Consider the following 21288-nt stretch of genomic DNA (forward strand, 5'->3'; position numbering starts at 1 on the left):
CAGGACTTGTGTGCTTTATTCGACCGTGAGTAACATCCCCGGCATGGCCGGGTGCGCCGGCCCTGCAATCACCATCCTCAGCATAGAGACACTGGGCCCCGGGACATCCATCCCTACCCACGAAGGGGTTAACATCCAGCTGCCAGTCCAACATCCCCGGGAGCCCCGCAACGGCAGCGGTGGTGCTACATCTCACCACACACCGTGGGTGGCGTCACAGACATTTTACAACCAATCCCGTATAAATACGTCCTCCTTTTATTCGGAGTGTCCGCGCGACCCCCGGGTCCGAAGAACCCCTCGAGCCGTACCATAGATCCGGATCCGAGCAGCACCGGCTGCGGGCACGGGGGCGGCACATATGTTTGGCCTGAGAAAACTTGTATAGTCCAATGGCTTCTAGTACCATCTATACGCTGGTGACAATTTTATCTCTCTGGCTCAGATGTCACCTCTCTGCTGTCCGAAATTCCAGTGCCTATAAGGCCTAAGACACACATCTGTGCCGCCAATGCGTGTTTGGTACGTTTTTGCACGTACCGGCGGCACGGAGACACGTACACCAATGCTACTCTATGGTAGCAGACACACATACATAAAACCACACGGAACGTGTGTCCATGTCGTTTGTACCTGTGTGCGTTTTCCAACACGCTCGACATGTCCATTTTTCTCCAGCATCACGGGTGTCACACGGCCCGCACCCGTACCACACGGATGTAGTGTGGATGCGGTCCTGTGTGACACGTGCCGGAGAAAACTCACAGGTCAGAGAAAAAAATAACAAACCTTTACTCACCTTCTCCAGCCCTCCTGTCTCTGCCGCTGCTGTCACTTGCTGCCGACCGCCGTTCATTATGCTCATTTAATATTCACTTCACTGCCGCCGGCAGCAGCAGCAGTGGGGAGTCGGCAGAACCGCAGACCGAAGATCAGCACCCTGGACAACAGCAAGGACCACGTGAGTATGCAAATTACCGGTTCTCCGTGTGTAATCGTGAATAGCACACGGAGAACACACGTGGCCCGCACGTACCGGAGACACATACTTTCCAAACGCAACACAAAGGGAAAACACGTGTCTCGAGGCCTAAGACATATTCTCTTTCTTCTCATAACGCTTTGTAAAACTTAATGTGGCTTCCTTATAATATTACCAAATTTGCTACATTTTTTACCAATTAATATTTACCAATCTATTTTTCAAAGTAGTTGTAGTCAATGAGCCTACAACCCCCCTATATTGAAGCAACTTGTTGAACGGGACTGAAAAGGATTGTCTGAGAGTTTTACACTGATGACTTATCCTTAGGATAGGTCATCAATATCTGACCAGTGAAGGTGAGTCGCCTGGCACCCTCGCCAACTAGATGTTCCTGGTGAAGGCCAGAAGTCCTCAGTTGCAGGGCTGCACAGCAGAGCTCCATAAGTTGTATATTTACTACAGCCAGGTACTGAATATCTGCCACCTAATTTGAATCAATATGGGGTAGATTAGAAAGTACCCAGTCATGGCCACTATGCAGTTGCCGAGGCTGTGCTGTGCAGCCCCGCAACTGAGCACTTCCAGGTGGCACCAGGAACAGCTGATAGGTAGGGATGGCAGTAGCGGATATCTTCTCTCTGCCTAGTAAACTTACCATCCAATCTGAAAACTTGTTTAAAGGAGTGGTCCAAAATTAATATTCATTTTATTCCTATATGTCTCTGTGCTCTAGTGCAAGCTTGGATACTCCAATGAGATGTCATCAGGGGGCAAGGGCTGCGGTAACGGCTGCAACCTCTGTCCCCACCCTGACATGAAGCATCATCAGTGATGTCTGTTTCAGGGGCTGGGCTAGTCCCTGCTCTTCTGAGCATACGTTGAATGTCATTCATATGTATGCTCACTAGGAGGGTTCTGCTCACTGTGCGATAATACTTTAATTGCACAGTGACAGTGCACTCCCTTGCTAGCTCCGATGAGAAGTGGCGAGACTACAAGAGAGTAATAGTGACATCACAGAATGCAATAAAAATGTCATGAGTGTGTCACGGCCTAATGTGATCTCAGGCCAACCTAGGACAGAAGGTCACAGCGAATTGTGGATCACGGATCCACTTTAGTGTAGTCTCGCCATTTACCATGAGTTGGAGCTTATTTAATTCCATCCAGTACCGAAGGGGTTAAGGTGCATTTCTAACAGGTAGTTGTAACCTCAGCTGCAGCCACTCCCTTCCGCGATGAAGTTCAGCTCCTCCCTACGCTGACTGTAGCTCATTCCTTATCTTTCCATCTTGAAGGAACTTGTCTCTGCAGAGCGGTGGTGTTGTTACTGTTGCAGCTGCAAAGTTCCTGTGGAAGATACCTTGAAGTGCTCTTTGTTGTGTCTTTCCCCACCTGTTTGTCTTACCTATCTCATGTTGTCTTATTTAAAATGGTGAGACTAGCAAATTAGTGATTTCCATAGGAGTTCAGGTCAAATCCGGGTCCCAAACTGAACTTTATCTAAAATCTGGCTGCACTCGTCGATTCGAAATGCCATGGGTTCACTCATCTCTAGTCAGGGTGAGTTCAGGGCCAGTAAGTGCCTAGACACATGATCAGCGTCGGACTAGCTACCGGAGGAATCTCCAGTAATGCCAGGCCTGGATTCAGGTACCTGCATTGCACTCCGGAGCTCTCACCTGAGCTCCGGCGTGCAGCCTAGACTATACCGCGAGTGTGGCGCCCTGGAATAGCCAGGTCGTCACAGGTAACACACACCCCCACCCCCACTAGACAGTAACATTAGCCAAACATAAAATCCTTGTTGCCTCCCTCCAGGGTCTGATGTCCACACCAGGTGGGGCGGAGCCAAGCGGTTGGCCCCACCCACCGAGGAGTTCACAGGCCTGGAGGCGAGAAAAGCAGTTAGTTAGAAGATGGAAAACAGTGGAGGAGGTTGAAGTGAGAGGAGTGAAGTGAAGAGTGTCTGGGTTTGTGGCCCAGGCACTGACAACAAGGTTGGCAGACGGTGGTGGCCGTCTACAGGGGTGGTGATTCGACGCGGAACCGTAGGACCGGGGTCGGGCGTTGGCACGCCGGTATCGACCGGGGAGCGAAGTGAAGCCAGCACACACAGGCAGGGCCATCGGACCCCGACTAGGCTTGGAGTCGCCGTCAACAGTCAAATCCGAGTGTGACAGGAACCCCAGGGGTTTCCTAACAGCCAAAGACCCGTTAGTTAGAAGGCAACCGCCCACACCATGAGGGTATACAGCTACCGCCTAAGGCTAGAGACCCAAGGGCCAGCACCTGCGGGCAAACGGGCTGCTCCGGCATCCATACACCGGGGAGCGGACTACCGTTGGGGATCCACCGTAGTCAAATAAGTACACAAAGGTGCAGGGAAAGACAGCCGCCAACACCTGTCCGGGGAGAGACACCGCAGCCGGCTGCGGGACCCGTCCATCCAGCCGTTTGGTTTACCGAGGACTTTGTACATCTCTTACTGAGTGAGTACACCCGTGCCATCCGGCACCGCGCCGCGCTGTCCCTGCAACCCTGCACCTCACCAACCCTGCCTCTCCGTCACACCACCGGGCCCCAGGACTACCGACCCCTACCCACGGAGGGGGAAAACAACATCCCAGCTGCTCCCTACCATCGCTCCCGGGATCCCCATCACCAGCAGCGGTGGTGCCTATCCTCACCACAACCCGTGGGTGGCGTCACGGACTAAATCCCCCAAACCAACCACCCCTTTCACTCACGGGCGAGGGGCGCCACTCAAGTCCCCGGATCCGGCCCACCGCTCGAGCCACATAGCAGCAGCAGCCGCAGCAGCGCCGGACCCAAGCGTTAGCGAGCATTGCGGCGGCGTCCTCCCCGCCCGTGACACGAGCGTCGAGTGATTGATTCCCCGGCACTTGCGGTTCAGTTAATGACAGTTGCAGACAGGCTGGGCCGATCTCTGGAGTTCAGGTGAGAGCACTGGAGATCACCCCGGCCTGTCTGCAGCTGACAAGAACTGAACTGCAAGCGCCGGGGAATCAATCACTCGACGCTCGCGGTACAGTCTAGGCTGCACGCCGGAGCTCAGGTGAGAGCTCCGGAGTGCAATACAGGTACCTGCATCCAGCCTGGCATTACTGGAGATTCCTCCGGTAGCCAGTCTGACGCTGCACATGATTGGCGCACGTGGGAAGGACCCGTATAAGAATGTTAGAGAGTGCAAGGAGTAGCACTGATGAGTGTTTAGGAAGCGTCCCCACTTCCCTTTTCCCTGGCACCAGGGGCCACTCTTGTACTGTTCCCCTTTGTGTAGCGCCGCTCACCGAGGGTTTTTCGCTCCCCAGGTGTTCCCGTTGTGTTGTTGTCGCGGGTGGAGGAGGGGACGCCGCGCTCTCCCACTGCTCGGGTCCGGCTGCCGCTGCAGCCGCGGCCTGCTGCTGCTCGGTGGCTTGAGCGATGGGCCGGATCCCGGGGACTCTAGCGGCGCTCCTCGCCCTTGAGTGAAAGGGGGTTTGGGTGTGGGGATTGTTTATTGTCCGTGACGCCACCCACGGTTGTGGTGATTGAGTGTACACCACAGCTGCTCTGGCTGGGGATCCCGGGAGTGATGGTGTGGAGCAGCCAGTTGTTGTGTTGCCCCTCCGTGGGTAGGGGTTGGTGATCCCGGGGCCCAGTGATGGGGTTGGGATGTTGGACAGGCGGGCTATGGGCCTGTGGAGGTGCAGGGGCGCAGGGGCAGCGCTGTGCCGCACGGCACGGAGGTACTCACTCAGCCAGTAAACACGACACAGTTCTCGGTAAACAAACGGCTGGTTGGACGGGTCCCTCAGACGGTTGCACTGTTGATATCCCCTGCAGGCGATGGTGACGGTCTCTTTCCTGCACCTATGTGTTGTTGTTGGTTGCGATGGGTTCCCACCGGTAACCCGCTCCCCAGCTTGGATATGAGCCGGAGGAGCTCCACTCTTGCCCGCAGGCGCTGGCCCTGGGAAACTGGTGCCTTGGCGGTGGCGGTGTCTCCCCTCTATGGTCGGACTGTTGCCTTCAATCGGGACTTGGTTGTTGGGAGACAGTCGTCCCCTTCACTGACGGATTTGGCAAATTATGGCGACTCCTAGCCTTGCCGGGATCCGAAAGGCCCCTGCCCTGGTGCTGACTAATCTTCGTATACCGCTCCGGTACCGCCGGGTCACCACCCGTCCACGGTCCTTTCGGCAACCTCCAATCAGTCTCGCCTGCAGACGGTAACCGCTGTCTGCCAACCTTGCTGTCTCAGTCCAAGGCACACACCCGGACTAACTTCAGGCTTCTTGCTGTCACTACTCCTACTTTCCTCCTTTACCACTTCACTTCACTTCACTTCCTTTCACTTTCACTGCCCTAGCTGGACTCCACTCTAGCCCTCAGCTAGACTTCAACTCTCAAGCTAATCTGCCCGGTTTTTCCCGCCTCCAGAGCCGTGAACTCCTCGGTGGGTGGAGCCAACCGCCTGGCCCACCCCCTGGTGTGGACACCAGCTCCTGGAGGAAGGCAACAAGGATTTTAGTTTTGACCTTGTGTGTACCTGCAGGGAATGTGGGGTGCGTGTGGTGTTGTGACCTGTGACCCCTGGCTTGCCCAGGGCGTCACATTCCCCCTTAGCAAAACGCAGACCGTCCTCGGGCTGCCCGTCCAACACCAGGATTATTTTGCTTTTGCTTTCTGTGAAAATAGAAAAACGGTAACATATTTACAACTTATGACATCATCCCACATCGGGAGGCACATTTCTTAACCGTTGCAAACGGTTTACGGTTACGGTCTCCGCTCTCTCCCACCCCCAAGCAACCTGGCCCTGATGCTGCCCCTAAAACCCAGGCAGCACCCCTTGACCCCAGTCCTGCACCAAATCACCCGAGCGGGATCTGTCCTTCCCCTCCAGAGGGTAGCCACCGGTTCCTGTGGTGGCTGGGCCCCAGCCGACTCTACTGCGGGCCCTCCCTCCAACCTGCCTCTCCGGAGGCGGCAACTGCAGAAACGGTAACGGTAAAACAACTTATTTACATGCCACTAATGTTTGTGGTTGCCCTGCAAGTTCACGGGCTTGTCCATGGAAAGTTCTCCATGCAACTTTTTAAACGGTCCCCACGGGGACAACGGTGCTGGCAACGGCTGGTTTTCCAAATCACGGTGAATCAGGTGACTGTTCAGTTATCATCTTATCATCATCTTTTTCAAACTTGCATACAAAACTCAGACAAACACCTTCCCCCCCCCCTTTTAAAGGACGATCTCCCTGTACCTAAGTGGGGGTCTACCTAGGTTGGGACGGGTGGACCTCCGGTGTCCGGTGTAAGTAGGGCTAAGCAGTGGGGTAGAGGGAACAATCAGTTCCTCCTCCCTGCTATCGTGCAGGGCAGGCGGAGGCATAGGGGAGTTGGGTACAGGTTCATCCCTGGGCACTGGTACTGACTCACGGCTGACCGCTTCCATCACTTCTTCATCCACGGGTTGTGGGAACAGTATCACTGGAAGAATCACCGCGCCGTTCTGTGTAGGCTAGTCTGCTGGGAAGTCTCCCATCGCAGTGTGGATCACCTCTTTCGCCTTATCCGCTGGTAGGGGAACCGGTACTTCTGCCGCCGCTCTTAAGGATGGTGGGCACCTTTTCAGATGGTCCCGGGAAACTGTGGCCAAAGTGCCTCCTTGGTCACGACTGATTTGGTAGGCCTTCCCATCTTCCCATCCTGTGGGCTGTATGACGTACGGGTTCTGTTCCCATTGATCATCCAGCTTGTGGGTTCTCCTCTTCCGCTTCAGTACGACATCTCCGGGCTGAAAATGGCCAGCAGACGCCTTTTGATTAAAGCGCTGCTCCTGCAGTTCCCGACTCCGACTTAAGTTCTTCTCGACATATTCTTGAATCTGCCGGTATTGTGCTCTCCGCCGAGTTTCCCATTCAGCTGTCGAAGGGAGTGCTTCTGAGGCCTCCAACCCCATTTCCAGGTCCACCGGCAGGCGGCCGGGGCGAGCCCTCATCAGATATGCTGGGGTGCACTTTGATGAGCTGGACGGGATACTGTTGTACATATCGACCAAGTCGGGTAGCTTTTCCGGCCACAGGTTCCGCTCTTCCAGCGGTAACGTCTTGAGGAGTCCCAGGACCAAGTGATTCATCTTCTCACACATGCCGTTGGTCTGGGCATGGTAAGGGGTGGTCCGGATCTTCTTACAGCCGTACAACTGGCAGAACTCGTGGAACACCTCCGCTTCAAAAGCCGGGCCTTGGTCAGTAAGCACCTTTTTTGGATATCCATGTGGTCGGCAGAAATAAGCCTGGAACGCTCGAGCGGCAGTTCGACCAGTTAGGTCCTTGACGGGGACAACCACCATGAATCTTGAATAGTGGTCTACGATGGTCAACGCGTAGGCATACCCACTTCGGCTGGGGGTGAGCTTGACATGGTCTAGGGCGACCAGTTCCAGCGGCTGATGTGTGATGATCGGGTGTAGGGGCGCCCTCTGGCTGGCCTCGTCCTTCCTCCTCAGCGTGCAAGGACCACACTCTCAGCACCAGGCTTCTACCGACTCCCGTATCCCACTCCAGTAGAACCGCTCTCTCAACAGCATCTCCAGCTTCTTCCACCCGAAGTGTCCAGCACCATCATGGTATGCCCGCAAAACAGTAGCCACATCAGCTTGGGGAATAACCAACTGGCAGATTTTCTCATGAGTCTTCGGGTTGATCAGCTCACGGTACAGCTTCCCTTGATGTAGATACAGCCGTTTCCGTTCCTTCCACAAGCGCTGGGCTTCAGCTGGGGCGGCAGGGTCCATCCCAACGGCACCTTGTTCCACCAGGGTCTTGACGAGGCGGACAGCCGGCGCCTGGTTTTGAGCTTCCTGCCACTCTTGACTGGGCCGTGGGTCCAGGTCCACCCGTTGTTGGTGTACATGTACCTTCTCAGTTGGTGGCTGGTGAAATGCAGGCAACTCGATCTCCTCGAGGTCATCATCCTCGCACCCTTCTTCTGACAAGTGGGGCATTCGGGAAAGTGCATCAGCATTAATGTTGACACGACCAGCTCGGTACTTGATGGTGAAGTCATAGTTGGCTAGCCGGGCCACCCACCGCTGCTCCAACGCGCCCAACTTGGCCGTGTCCAGGTGAGTCAACGGATTGTTGTCCGTGAAAGCGGTGAATTTTGCTGCAGCCAAGTAGTGGCGGAACCGCTCTGTGATAGCCCATACCAATGCCAGGAGCTCGAGCTTGAAGGAGCTGTAGTTCTCAGGGTTCCTTTCAGTTGGCCGAAGCTTCCGGCTAGCATAAGCAATCACTTTCTCCTTCCCATCCTGGACCTGGGACAGGACTGCTCCTAATCCCACATTGCTGGCGTCTGTGTAGAGGATGAACGGGCAGCCATAGTCAGGATACGCTAGGACCTCTTCTCCGGTCAAGGCCGCTTTCAGCTGGCAGAAGGATTCCTCATGCCTTTCTTCCCACACCAGTGGGGTTCCGATGGGTCTACCACCTTTGGTCTGTCCCACGAGGAGATCTTGCATGGGGGCAGCCATCTTCGTGTACCCTTTGATAAAGCGCCGGTAGTATCCCACCAGACCCAGAAACTGCCTTACTTCCCTCACTGTGGTTGGTCTCGGCCAGCCTTGGATGGCAGTGATCTTCTCAGGGTCGGGGGCGACACCTTCTGCACTTACCACGTGCCCCAGGTACTGCACTGTGGGTTTCAGCAGGTGACACTTAGAGGGCTTCAATTTCATCCCGTATTTGGCAAGGGACGCGAACACCTCGGCCAGGTGCTCCAGATGGGCTTCATACGTCTGGGAGTACACAATCACATCATCCAAGTACAATAGGACGGTCTCGAAGTTTAGGTGTCCCAGACAGCACTCCATCAGCCGTTGGAAAGTTCATGGGGCATTGCACAGCCCGAACGGCATACTATTGAATTCACAGAGCCCCATCGGGGTGGTGAAGGCGGTTTTCTCCCGGTCCTCCGGTGCCACTGCCACTTGCCAGTATCCACTGGTAAGGTCAAGGGTAGAGAAGTAATTTGCAGTCCTCAGTGCGGCCAAAGACTCTTCAATACGGGGCAGCGGATAAGCATCTTTATGCGTTATCTGGTTAATCTTCTGGTAGTCCACACACATTCGCATGGTGCTATCCTTCTTCTTGACCAGCACCAACGGGGCAGCTCAGGGACTACAGCTGTCCCGAATAACCCCTGCCTCTTTCATGTTCCTCAACATATCTTTGGCGCACTGATAATGCGCAGGGGGAATAGGCCTATACCTCTCTTTGATAGGGGGGTGCTCACCGGTGGGGATGTGGTGTTGGACCCCTTTAATCCACCCAAGGTCTAAGGGATGTTTGCTGAAAACTTGCTCATACTCCCGCACCACCCTGTACACCCCCTCTTTGTGATGTGTAGGGGTATCATCAGTGCCCACATGTAGCTGTTGGTGCCATTCATTTAACTCCCCTTGAGGCGGGTGAGGGCTGGCAGTAGGTGGAGAGACCGGGGGAGCTGCCTCGTGAATCGTGTGGGGATCTAGGGTGAGCAGTTTGGCAAGGGTGGCATACCGGGGAAGCCTGACTTCTTTCTCCCCACAATTCAGCACCCTCACAGGCACTCTCCCCTTCTTTACATCTACCACCCCTTGGGCGGCCATTACGGTGGGCCAGTGTTCAGAGGGCATGGGCTCTATCATGGCAGGGTAGTCACGCCCCTGAGGCCCTACCGCCGCTCTACACCAAATCATCATTTTACTCCTAGGGGGTACAATCAATGGGGCAGCATCCATCACTCTCACTCCACCAATCTCTGCTCCTGTTGAGTTCACATGTTGGCGGTACATCAGGGCTCGGATCTCACGCTGCACAGCTCTCTGCCGGTTCCCCGCCGCCGTGGCGGCCAACTGCTGCAGTAGGGCCAACACATCACCCATGCAGTGCTCCATCACATTGGTTCCTAGCACTATCTTCGGGTTATGGTCACTGGGTTCGTTCATAATCACAATCATACCCTGGTGTTGCAGTTCAGCTCGCCCCACAGTCATAGCCACTGGTTTATACCCCACTTGGGTCAATGGGAGTCCATCAGCGGCAATCAATGTTATACTAGTATCTGGGGGTGCCAGCTCGTCTGTCCCCCAATACTGCTGGTATAAGGTGTATGGTATGGTGGTTACCTGTGATCCAGTGTCCAAGAGAGCCATCACCGGGATGCCGTCCACAGCCACGGGAATGATGGGACGGGCACCTATATACCGGTCCCGCCAGTTTGGAGGGCCACGGGGTTCTACTCCTGAGGATTGGCCCGTGGCCCCAGGGGTTGCTCGTTTAATGGGCACTGTCGGAAGTAATGGCCAGGCTTGTTGTACTTGTAGCAGGTTGGAGGTCTGTTCCGTGGGTTGTTAGCACTTCTCCGCTGCATCCAGGGAACATCCTCAGGGCTGTCGGCTAGCTGTATCCTGGGTGGAGGCTGGGATCTGGTCAAAGGTTGGAGTGCAGCGAGAATCTTGGCGAGGTCTCCGTCCATGCGGCGGACCTGGGCTGCTAGTTCCTCCATTGTGCTGCTGGAAGCTGCAGGTCTTGAAGAGGCTGGTGGAGCAGGGGCCACCACGACGGGGGCTGTCTCAATGGGCCACGAGGCTGGCTCCGAGATTTCCGAAGCTGGGGGTTGCAGTGCTTTAATGGCCCGTTCCTTTAATACAGCAAAGTCAACATCAGGGTGTTCCAGGGCCCACAGCCGGAGCTGCTTGCGATCCTCAGAGGACTTCATCCCCTGCACGAATTGCTCTACCAGCATCTTGTTGCTGTCCGCCTCATTGATGGTATCTACCCGCTTTAGGGTGCGAAGAGCGGTTTGCAGGCGTAAAGTGTAGTCCCGAATGCTATCCACAGGCCGTTGCCGGCACTGGTAAAACTGCATCCTCAGCTCAGCTTCGGTACGGGTCTCAAAGGCAGTCTGTAGCTTCTCAAATATGGTGGCTACAGAGAGCCGGTCCCCCTCGGCCCAGGTCTCCACTTCCTGCTCAGCCGCGCCGGTTAGCTGGCCCAGCACTACCGCTGCACGTTGCTTATCAGTTAGGGGGTACAATTCTAAAAGCGGATTAAGCTTTTTCCGGAAGACCTGTAAAGCATCAGGTTTTCCGTCATACTGCGGTAGCCAGGTAGCTCCGGGCGCATAGGGCAAGGAGAACGGCATCACCTGGGCGAGAGCGGGGGCCGCGGCACCTCCCGCCAGCGCGGCCGGGACCTGGGCAGGCCCATTCCCATCCACGGGTGCCCCAGCGGCTGCGACCGCCGCTCCTCCCGCGGCTCTGTCGGGCGCAGACATCTTGTTTCCATCCCCCTTAGCTTCTTTCCGGCCCCTCCTCTATCGGGGCGGGGTTTTGGCCTTCGCGCCTCTGCTACTCGAGAAGACGCTCGAGCGGGAACTCTTCGCGCCAAAGATGGCGGCTTCTGAAATTTTTCGGCCGGACACCTCCGGCGGTAACAAGGCGCACCTCTACCTGACGGCAGAGCGGTAAGATCCTGTTCGTGACGCCAAGTTGTTGCGGGCGGAGGAGGGGACGCCGCGCTCTCCCACTGCTCGGATCCGGCTGCCGCTGCTGCCGCGGCCTGCTGCCGCTCGGTGGCTCGAGCGATGGGCCGGATCCCGGGGACTCTAGCGGCGCTCCTCGCCCGTGAGTGAAAGGGGGTTTGGGTGTGGGGATTGTTTATTGTCCGTGACGCCACCCACGGTTGTGGTGATTGAGTGTACACCACCGCTGCTCTGGCTGGGGATCCCGGGAGTGATGGTGTGGAGCAGCCAGTTGTTGTGTTGCCCCTCCGTGGGTAGGGGGTTTGGTGGTCCCGGGGCCCGATGACGGTGGGGGTTAGGGTGGTGGACAGGCGGGTTATGGGGCCTGTGGAGGTGCAGGGGCGCAGGGGCAGCGCTGTGCCGCATGGCACGGAGGTACTCACTCAGCCAGTAAACACGACACAGTTCTCGGTAAACAAACGGCTGGTTGGACGGGTCCCTCAGATGGTTGCACTGTTGATATCCCCTGCAGGCGACGGTGACGGTCTCTTTCCTGCACCTATGTGTTGTTGTTGGTTGCGATGGGTTCCCACCGGTAACCCGCTCCCCAGCTTGGATATGAGCCGGAGGAGCTGCACTCTTGCCCGCAGGCGCTGGCCCTGGGAAACTGGTGCCTTGGCGGTGGCGGTGTCTCCCCTCTATGGTCGGACTGTTGCCTTCAATCGGGACTTGGTTGTTGGGAGACAGTCGTCCCCTTCACTGACGGATTTGGAAAAATTATGGCGACTCCTAGCCTTGCCGGGATCCGAAAGGCCCCTGCCCTGGTGCTGACTAATCTTCGTATACCGCTCCGGTACCGCCGGGTCACCACCCGTCCACGGTCCTTTCGGCAACCTCCAATCAGTCTTGCCTGCAGACGGTCACCGCTGTCTGCCAACCTTGCTGTCTCAGTCCGGGGCACACACCCGGACTAACTTCAGGCTTCTTGCTGTCACTACTCCTACTTTCCTCCTTTACCACTTCACTTCACTTCACTTCACTTCCTTTCACTTTCACTGCCCTAGCTGGACTCCACTCTAGCCCTCAGCTAGACTTCAACTCTCAAGCTAATCTGCCCAGTTTTTCCCGCCTCCAGAGCCGTGAACTCCTCGGTGGGTGGAGCCAACCGCCTGACCCACCCCCTGGTGTGGACACCAGCTCCTGGAGGAAGGCAACAAGGATTTTAGTTTTGACCTTGTGTGTACCTGCAGGGAATGTGGGGTGCGTGTGGTGTTGTGACTTGTGACCCCTGGCTTGCCCAGGGCGTCACATTGTGCTGGGAGACCACTTGTACCTGGCGTGACACCTGTAGTGACATCTTTACATTAAGTGTCAGGAAGCGGATATATTGTAAAAAAAAAAAAGCTGTTGGATGATAAGAAACCCAGTATTTTGTATATTTTCCTGGTGTCTCTTTGGGTTTCTTCAATCCAAAAATATGATGGTTATTTTGGCTTCCAACGGAACTGGAACAGTGTGTTTGAGATATGAAAATTACATTATAGGTCACAGTTGGGGACGTGGCATTATGATACATAGTGTAGAGTGTCGAGGAATAAGTATGTAATGAGAAATATATAATAATAATGAGAGTAACAAAATATTTGGATCAGAAGGTTCAGACATCAATATCAGCTGAATACGATGGAAGGAGAAAGAGAAGGCTGAATCTCCCCTCTCCGCTATCTTCTATGTCCACATATTACACAGATTATCCTATTCTAGCCGTAGAAAGCACTTACTTATTCCTTCACCCCAGCTACCGGGTGGTGAGCTTACTCCCCATACGCCATCTGTATCCCTTCAGTAATTGAAAACATATTGTGGTCATGTACTGTAGTCTTTTAAGTCAGCTATAATAACTTTCCAGTCATTGTCCAGACCTGAAAAGATGCAATGATCTGTGTTCAAGTGGAAAATCTCTTTTCCTAGAGAGCTCAATATGGAGGATAACATGTCATCTTCAGGGATATCCTCCAATTCTAGCTGGGAGCTATACTGGGTGTTTCTGATCTGTAAATTACTGCTGTTGTATGGCGTATATGGATCTTGGATATAACAACTATTTATTCCACACAATCACATAATTCTAAGACCCTTAAGCAGTATAAACAGCTTTTAACAGTGCCCCTCTATTATCCCATCACATCGCCTGGAGCCTGGAACCTATGGAACATTGAAGCATCATTCATTTTTTTTTTTACTTTGTCCTAAGGCTCAGAATTTCCTTTTGGACAATGCTCTACCATTGTCAACAGGCCATATCCTTCATCATTAACCCTCAATCTGTATCATCCTGCCATGGTCCTTTATTATTCACAGATTTCATCATATTCCACCTTATGACTGTAACGCTGTGTCCCTGCCTCTCTTCTCCTGCAAGTGTAGGGGGGTAAAGGCTACTCCATCCCCCTTTAGAAGTAGCCGACACACCTAAGGTTTAGTGTAATGCAATGTAATGTATGGTGTATTTTGTATATGGCCACCAGGTGCCAGTGTGACTTAGTGACGGAAGTCCTGGCACCTGGGTAGGCAGATAAAGGGTTAAGTAAGAGGAGGAGAGTAGCATATATATATATAGGACAGGAGATAGTAGGAGGGAGGAGAGTCCCCAGAAGGAGATAGAAAGAAGAAGCCATTTATTGTACCAAATTACGATCCTAGGGGTCACCCCTTTGATCCCGGACACGCGGGGTCCTGCTACTAAGAGGACTATTGAACTGCATCCCCAGAAGTGGAATTTAGTCCGGTCGGTCAGGGGGGCATGTGTTTTTTTCCTGGATACGAAAACCCTAAGAAAACTCCTGCGAAACTGAAGGTCATAGGGCCCTGAACAGACAAGGGTAGGTCCTGGCCTAAGCACGAGCAGAGGAGTGCTGTCGCACGTAGCCCTTCCAAAGCGCATGCTAATCCCAGTGGGTGCAACAGATAGACTTAAGGACTATTTCAATCGGTTCATGCAGCATGTTGTCAGAAGGGAGAATGAGGTGCCTAGTGGTATGTAATGGAGCCCAGGTGCCAGGGGAGCGGTCGGCCATTAAATTATTTGTGGCAGTGGAGTCTGGAGAGAACCCCATCGGGACCAGCAGTTGTGCCCATGTAGTGCAAGTGAAGACAGATACTGTAAAGAAGAATAGTAAAGTTCCGTTGTTGAAAGAGAATACTCTGGTGTGCACTTTATCGTCTCAAAGAGAGAATTAATTGAAGAATGGACTGTGGCGAAGTCATCCTTTTAGTGGAGCAGCGACTGGGAGGCAAGTGGTTACTGAGCGACTGCGCTGCGGTCTGGCAACCCCTGTATACATGACTACCAATGTCTGTGTGGCACCCCTGACCTACTCAGGCGCTACTGAGTACTGCACCCAGGCTGGGGCATTGCTTCCAGGTAAACTCCAAAGGCCAGAATGGGGTGTGTACACACAGACACACAGCAACCAGGTCTCCTACACCAGAGGTCCCTAACTCCAGTCCTCAAGGCCCACCAACAGTGCAGGTTTTTGGGATTTCCTTAGTATTGCACAGGTGTTAATGTAATTACCTGTCCAGGTGCTGGTTCCAACAGCAGTGCAATGCTAAGGAAATCCTGAAAACATGCACTGTTGGTGGGCCTTGAGGACTGGAGTTGTGGAACCCTGTCCTACACCACTAGATGGGACCCTTGGGCAGTCCCCAATCAGGGGGCGGGCTTAGAATTTTTTGTCAGGGGGTGGAGTGGAGAGGCTGCAGGTTAGTTGTTGCAGGAGAGTCTGAAGGGAGGAAGCAAGAGAGAGACACTGCAAGTGTAGTAGCAGCTGGCAGGGGAGAACAGGTACCTGTGAGTCATCCTGAAAGACACCTGCAGAGAGGTGGCCGAATACGGGGACTGCTGGTATTCCGGCACGCACGGGGATACAGGTCCCCAGAGCAGAAATCTATTTACTGGTGCTGCTCAACCTGCTGGTGAGGGTACTTGAGGTACCTCACCAGAAACACAGAGTCCGAGCCCAAGCAGCAACAGGGGGACCCACAAGGAGACAGTGCCAGAAGCCATCTCACCAAGGTCTACGCTGCCGGCAGACTGGCCAGGGAGGGGAGTGAAGTCAGAAGCATCTTCCCTGGAGGAATCCCACCATACTACAAGTAAGGGGACCTCCCAAACAAAAGGAGTGCTAGAAAGGCGAGCTAGCCTGGCCTGACGGAGTTCCTGGTAACTCCTGGTACAATCTCAGCATCGCCCGGGTATCTCACCGACCAGCAAAAAGTGAGTAAAGCAGTTAAAAGACATTCTGGACTCTGCCTGTATTATTTTGCAACCCGTGGCTCGACACCCACACATCCGAGCATCTGGCGGCAGCCTCACTCTCGAGAGGCAATACCACCTTACTGCCGATACCACCACCCCCAGACGTTCGTTAAACGGCAGTGGTGGTTATCTACCCCTGACCGCAAATACCGAGAGTGGCGTCACGACTAGAATAATAAAACCAACCTACCTGTTGTTCCGCTGAACGAGCACTGTGGCGTCCCCGAACAGGATCATCGCTCCTGGGGCGTCTCAGCTTTTGGCGTCATGAACAGGATAAGGACTAGACCTGTTAGGCAGGTGACCGTGCGCCTCAGAGGTCCGCCGCCATATTGTCATCATCAAAAGCACGCGAAGTTGAAAGCTGCAGCCCGCGCGAAAGAGAAGAGTACCGCACACGAAAGGTGTGGGGTTGCCCAGAAACCGCTGGATCGTGCTGACCCCGGGAGGAAAAGGGAGTAACCTGCAGAAAAAGAAGCGGGACTCTGAGAATGACGGACGCCGTGAGTGCTAATGCCCCCGGCCAGGGCAATGCAGCTCAAGCGATGCCAGGTCCCGGCGCAGTGAATGCAGCAGCACCTAGTACCGGTGCGGCAGTCGCAGCTGCTCCAGCCAAAGTCTCCTTGATTATGCCGATCTCCTTGCCGTACGTCCCCGGGGCGACCTGGCTGCCCCATTATGCCAGCAAAGTAGACACACTGACTGGATTCAAGAAGAAGATCAGCACCCTGCTGGACATGTACGCAATGACCGGTAAGCAGAGGGCCGCCGTGATGCTGGGGCAATTGACTGGAGCAGCAGAATTGGAGGCTGAGGCCTGGACCAATGATGACCGGAGCTCTGTAGAAACTATTTTTGCCAAACTAATAGCTGCTTTTGAAAACCGCACCGAGGGAGAGCTGAGGAAGGATTTCTATAGCTGCCGCCAGAAGCCCCAAGATAGCATAAGAGACTATGCCCTCAGGTTGCAAGCTGTACTACGGACTCTCAAGCTTGTGGATCCTGTCAGTGATCAGGAAGGAAACCGGATGATGGCCGAACAATTCTTGCAGGGCCTGCACTCCCCTGAGGATAGAAAACAGATGAGGCTGTGGTCCATGGAACACCCTGATGTGGACTTTGCATTCTGAAAGACAGGGCAGTGAAGCACTTCAAATCCCTATGGACACAGACCCCATCTTACCAGTATGGTCTACCAGCCCCCCAGCTGCCGGAGCAGAATCCTTCTCGCAGGCCCTGGTAGCTGCAAAAGGACTCAACACCCCAGCAGAGGCCGTAGATACCTTATCCTCCCAGGTGCAACAGCTCAGCAAGAATGTCGCCCAGCTCCTGAACGCCATGCAACTTCCCTCAGAATCCAAAGCCCCTCCTAGGATCCTGCTAGCTGATTGCCCTGAGGACGTCCCTTGGATGCGGGGGAGAAGAGGTCCCTCAAACCAATGGAGGAGCAGCAATCGCTATGACTCGTCTGAGCAACCCATCTGCCGTCGTTGCCAGGAGGCAGGCCACAATGCAATGGCCTGTCCTTTAAACGGGCCGAACCTGGGGCCAAGGGCCAGTCCCCAGGATTAAGAAGATCAGGCCCAGTTGACTGCCGTGATCAATATGTGGGTGGACGACCGGTCCTGTCCATCATCCTGGATGGGATCCCTACCCCAGCATTATTGGACACCGGTTCCCAGGTAACCACAATCCCGTATGTCCTTTATCGCAGGTTTTGGTCGGATGATGATCTCCGACAACCGGATCCTGACCTCACCATCTATGCAGCCAATGGACTACCTATAGACCAGATTGGGGTCAAAGAGGTAACCATTAAGGTGGGAAGGCAGGAAATGAAGGGACAAGGACTGATTGTTGTGGATAATGCTGTTAGAGAAAGGAACCCACAAATGATTTTAGGCACAAATGTCATAGAAAATTGCCTAGGGGAAGTGTTGTTCTTGCTCCACCAGATTGCTGAAGGTGTTGAGGGCGGACCACGGAGAGCCTTGCAAAAAGAGATCCGAGTCATCCTGAGAAAGCAGCAGGTAAACCAGATTGGCAGTGAAATTGGTAATGTATGTGTAATAGATGCTAACCCCATTGTGATACCCCCACGGAGTGAGATGATGATGTGGTGTAGAGCAGCGGTAGGTCTCAGAGGACGGGATTACCAGGCTGTAGTAGAGCCCACTCATTCAGAACACTGGCCCACGATTCTGACAGCCAGGGGGGTAGTAGACGTACAAAAGGGACGAGTACCTGTACGAGTGCTGAACTGTGGGGAGGAGGAAGCCAGACTACCAAGATACGCTATCATTGCCAAATTGTTGACTTGCCCAAATGATACTATACACCCTGTAGGTCCCATGACACAAGCTGACTCAAAAGAGGACGAGACCTCCCAAAAGCAGTTAGAGGACTGGTGCCAGAAACTCCATGTGGGGACTGACTCTACACCCACCTACCAGAAACACGGGGTTCACCGGGTCGTGCAGGAATATGAGCAGGTCTTTAGTAAGAACCCACTAGACTTTGGTAGAATTAGGTGCAACATCACATACCCACAGGCAATCATCCTCCCTTTAAGGAAAGACATAGGCATATACCACCAGCCCATTACCAGTGCACAAAGGACATGCTGAAGGTCATGAAAGAAGCAGGAGTCATCAGGGACAGTTTCAGCCCTTGGGCAGCTCCCCTGGTCCTGGTAAAAAAGAAAGATGGCACAATGAGGATGTGTGTAGACTACAGACGGATAAATCAGATAACACACAAGGATGCCTACCCTTTGCCACGGATAGAGGAATCCCTCGTTGCCTTAAAAGCTTCTAACTACTTTTCTACCCTAGATCTCACTAGTGGCTACTGGCAAGTATCTGTAGCACAGGAAGATCGGGAGAAGACAGCCTTCACCACCCCCATGGGACTCTGTGAGTTCAACAGCATGCCATTTGGACTCTGCAACGCCCCCGGGACCTTCCAGAGGTTGATGGAGTGCTGCCTGGGGCACCTCAACTTTGAAACCGACCTGCTCTACCTGGATGACATCATCGTGTATTCCAAGACCTATGAGGACCACATGAAACACCTGGCTGAAGTCTTTGAAGCACTATCTCGATATGGGATGAAGCTGAAGCCATCCAAGTGCCATTTACTGAAGCCAAAGGTCCAGTACCTAGGTCATGTGGTCAGTGCAGAAGGAGTAGCACCGGACCCAGAGAAGGTCACAGTCATCCAGGAATGGCCCTCACCCACCACCATCCGGGAGGTACGTCAGTTCCTTGGCTTGGTAGGCTACTACAGAAGGTTCATCAAGGGCTATACGAAGATGGCAGCGCCCCTGCAAGAGCTCCTGGTAGGCCAAGCAAAGAAGGGAAAGACCTACGGCCCACCGTTTCATTGGGGAGAAGCAGAAGAACACTCCTTCAGACAAATGAAAGGGGCCTTGACGGGTGAAGAGATTCTAGCCTACCCTGATTACAGTCTACCCTTTGTACTGTATACAGATGCCAGTAATGTGGGACTGGGAGCAGTGCTTTCACAGGTACAGAAGGGCAAGGAATGTGTGATTGCTTACGCTAGCAGGAAACTCCGGCCTACTGAGAGAAATCCAGAAAACTACAGTTCTTTTAAATTAGAGTTCCTGGCCATGGTCTGGGCCATCACAGAGCGATTCAAGCACTACCTGGCAGCCACCAAATTCACCACCTTCACGGATAACAACCCCCTGACCAACTTGGATACTGCTAAATTGGCTGCCATGGAGCAACGTTGGGAAGCCCGGCTAGCAAACTATGATTTCACTGTCAAGTATCGAGCTGGCCGCAAGAATGGCAACGCATATGCTCTGTCCAGGATGCCTCACCTAGCAGATGAGGGTGAAGATGTAGATGACCTTGAAGAGATTGAGCTGCCAGCGTTCCATCGCCATGGAGCCAAACAGTGTCGGCAGTCACGTACCAGCCACCAAGAGGTGACCCTGAATCCGCTACCTCACTACAACTGGAAGGAGACACAGGCAAATGATTCAGCGGTAGGCTTGGTAAAGAAGCTGATCACCCAACCTGGCGCCAGCCTTGACCCAGGAGCCCCACCTAAGGCACAGTATCTATGGAAAGACAGGGGTCGATTATTCATCTACCAAGACAAACTCTACAGGAGCATCATTGACCCGAAGACGCACGAGAAGGTGTGGCAGATGATTGTACCACAAAAGGATACACGGGTGGTGCTAGAAGCCTATCACAATGGCGCAGGCCACTTTGGTTGGAAGACACTGGAGGCACTACTTAAAGAAAGATTCTACTGGGTGGGCATGACCCTAGAAAAGTGGTGTCGAAACTGCGGGCCCTAGCCTTTACTACAAACATTTTACAGCCATTTTAGAGGACAAAATTTCAGGACTCCATTGACTTATATGGAGTATGGGGTCAAGTTTGGTTCAACCAGGCGAACCACAACTTCCATGGGTCCGCTCATCTCTAGTCATAATTAGTGATGAGCGAGTACTAAAAAGCTCGGGTGCTCGAAGCTCGGGCCGAGCCTCCCAAGATACTCGTGTACTCGGCCCGAGCAACGAGCCCAATGTTATCCTATGGGAGACCCGAGTATTTTTGTGAAATGACCCCCCGGCAGCATGGAGAAACCCTAAAAATGTCACAAAAGTCTCAGAAGAGTGCTCAAATGACATGGCAACAGCATGGGGAAGACCCCTTGAAGCATTTATCACTGAAAAGTCACAGCTGTGAACAATTTTGTCTGCGTTTTACGCCATTTTTACGGACTCACCAGAAAACCTTCCAAAATGACCCCAAAATTATTTTTCATGGCGGAAATGTTAAGGGCACATACCCAATAGTGAGATAGAGCTGGTGTATGTTACTTTTTGAGATTAATACATGAAAGATTTTACGTGAAAACATTGTGTGGCACTCCGATGTCCCTGAGAAGAGACGTACATGAAGGCCTCTTGAGTCTAATGTGCCCATTTTGAGGAAGTGAGTCTTTGTAGTATTTTCCTTTGCCAGGGCAGTCCAAAATTGTGAGGTTCACCAATGCCCCTGCATACAGACGTGCATGAGGGCCTGTAAACCTGAAGTGCCCATTGTAAGGAAGTGGGTCTATTGTAGTATAGCCCTTAGGCAGGGCAGCCAAAAATTGGGAGGCTCCACGTTGTCCCTGGATAGAGACGTGCATGAGGGCCTGTAAACCTGAAGTGCCCATTGGAAGGAAGTGGGTCTATTGTAGTATAGCCCTTAGGCAGGGCAGCCAAAAATTGGGAGGCTCCACGTTGTCCCTGGATAGAGACGTGCATGAGGGCCTGTAAACCTGAAGTGCCCATTGTAAGGAAGTGGGTCTATTGTAGTATAGCCCTTAGGCAGGGCAGCCAAAAATTGGGAGGCTCCACGTTGTCCCTGGATAGAGACGTGCATGAGGGCCTGTAAACCTGAAGTGCCCATTGGAAGGAAGTGGGTCTATTG

Source organism: Anomaloglossus baeobatrachus, chromosome 4 (genome assembly GCF_048569485.1).
Source record: "Anomaloglossus baeobatrachus isolate aAnoBae1 chromosome 4, aAnoBae1.hap1, whole genome shotgun sequence".
In the NCBI taxonomy this organism is placed as follows: Eukaryota; Metazoa; Chordata; class Amphibia; order Anura; family Aromobatidae; genus Anomaloglossus; species Anomaloglossus baeobatrachus.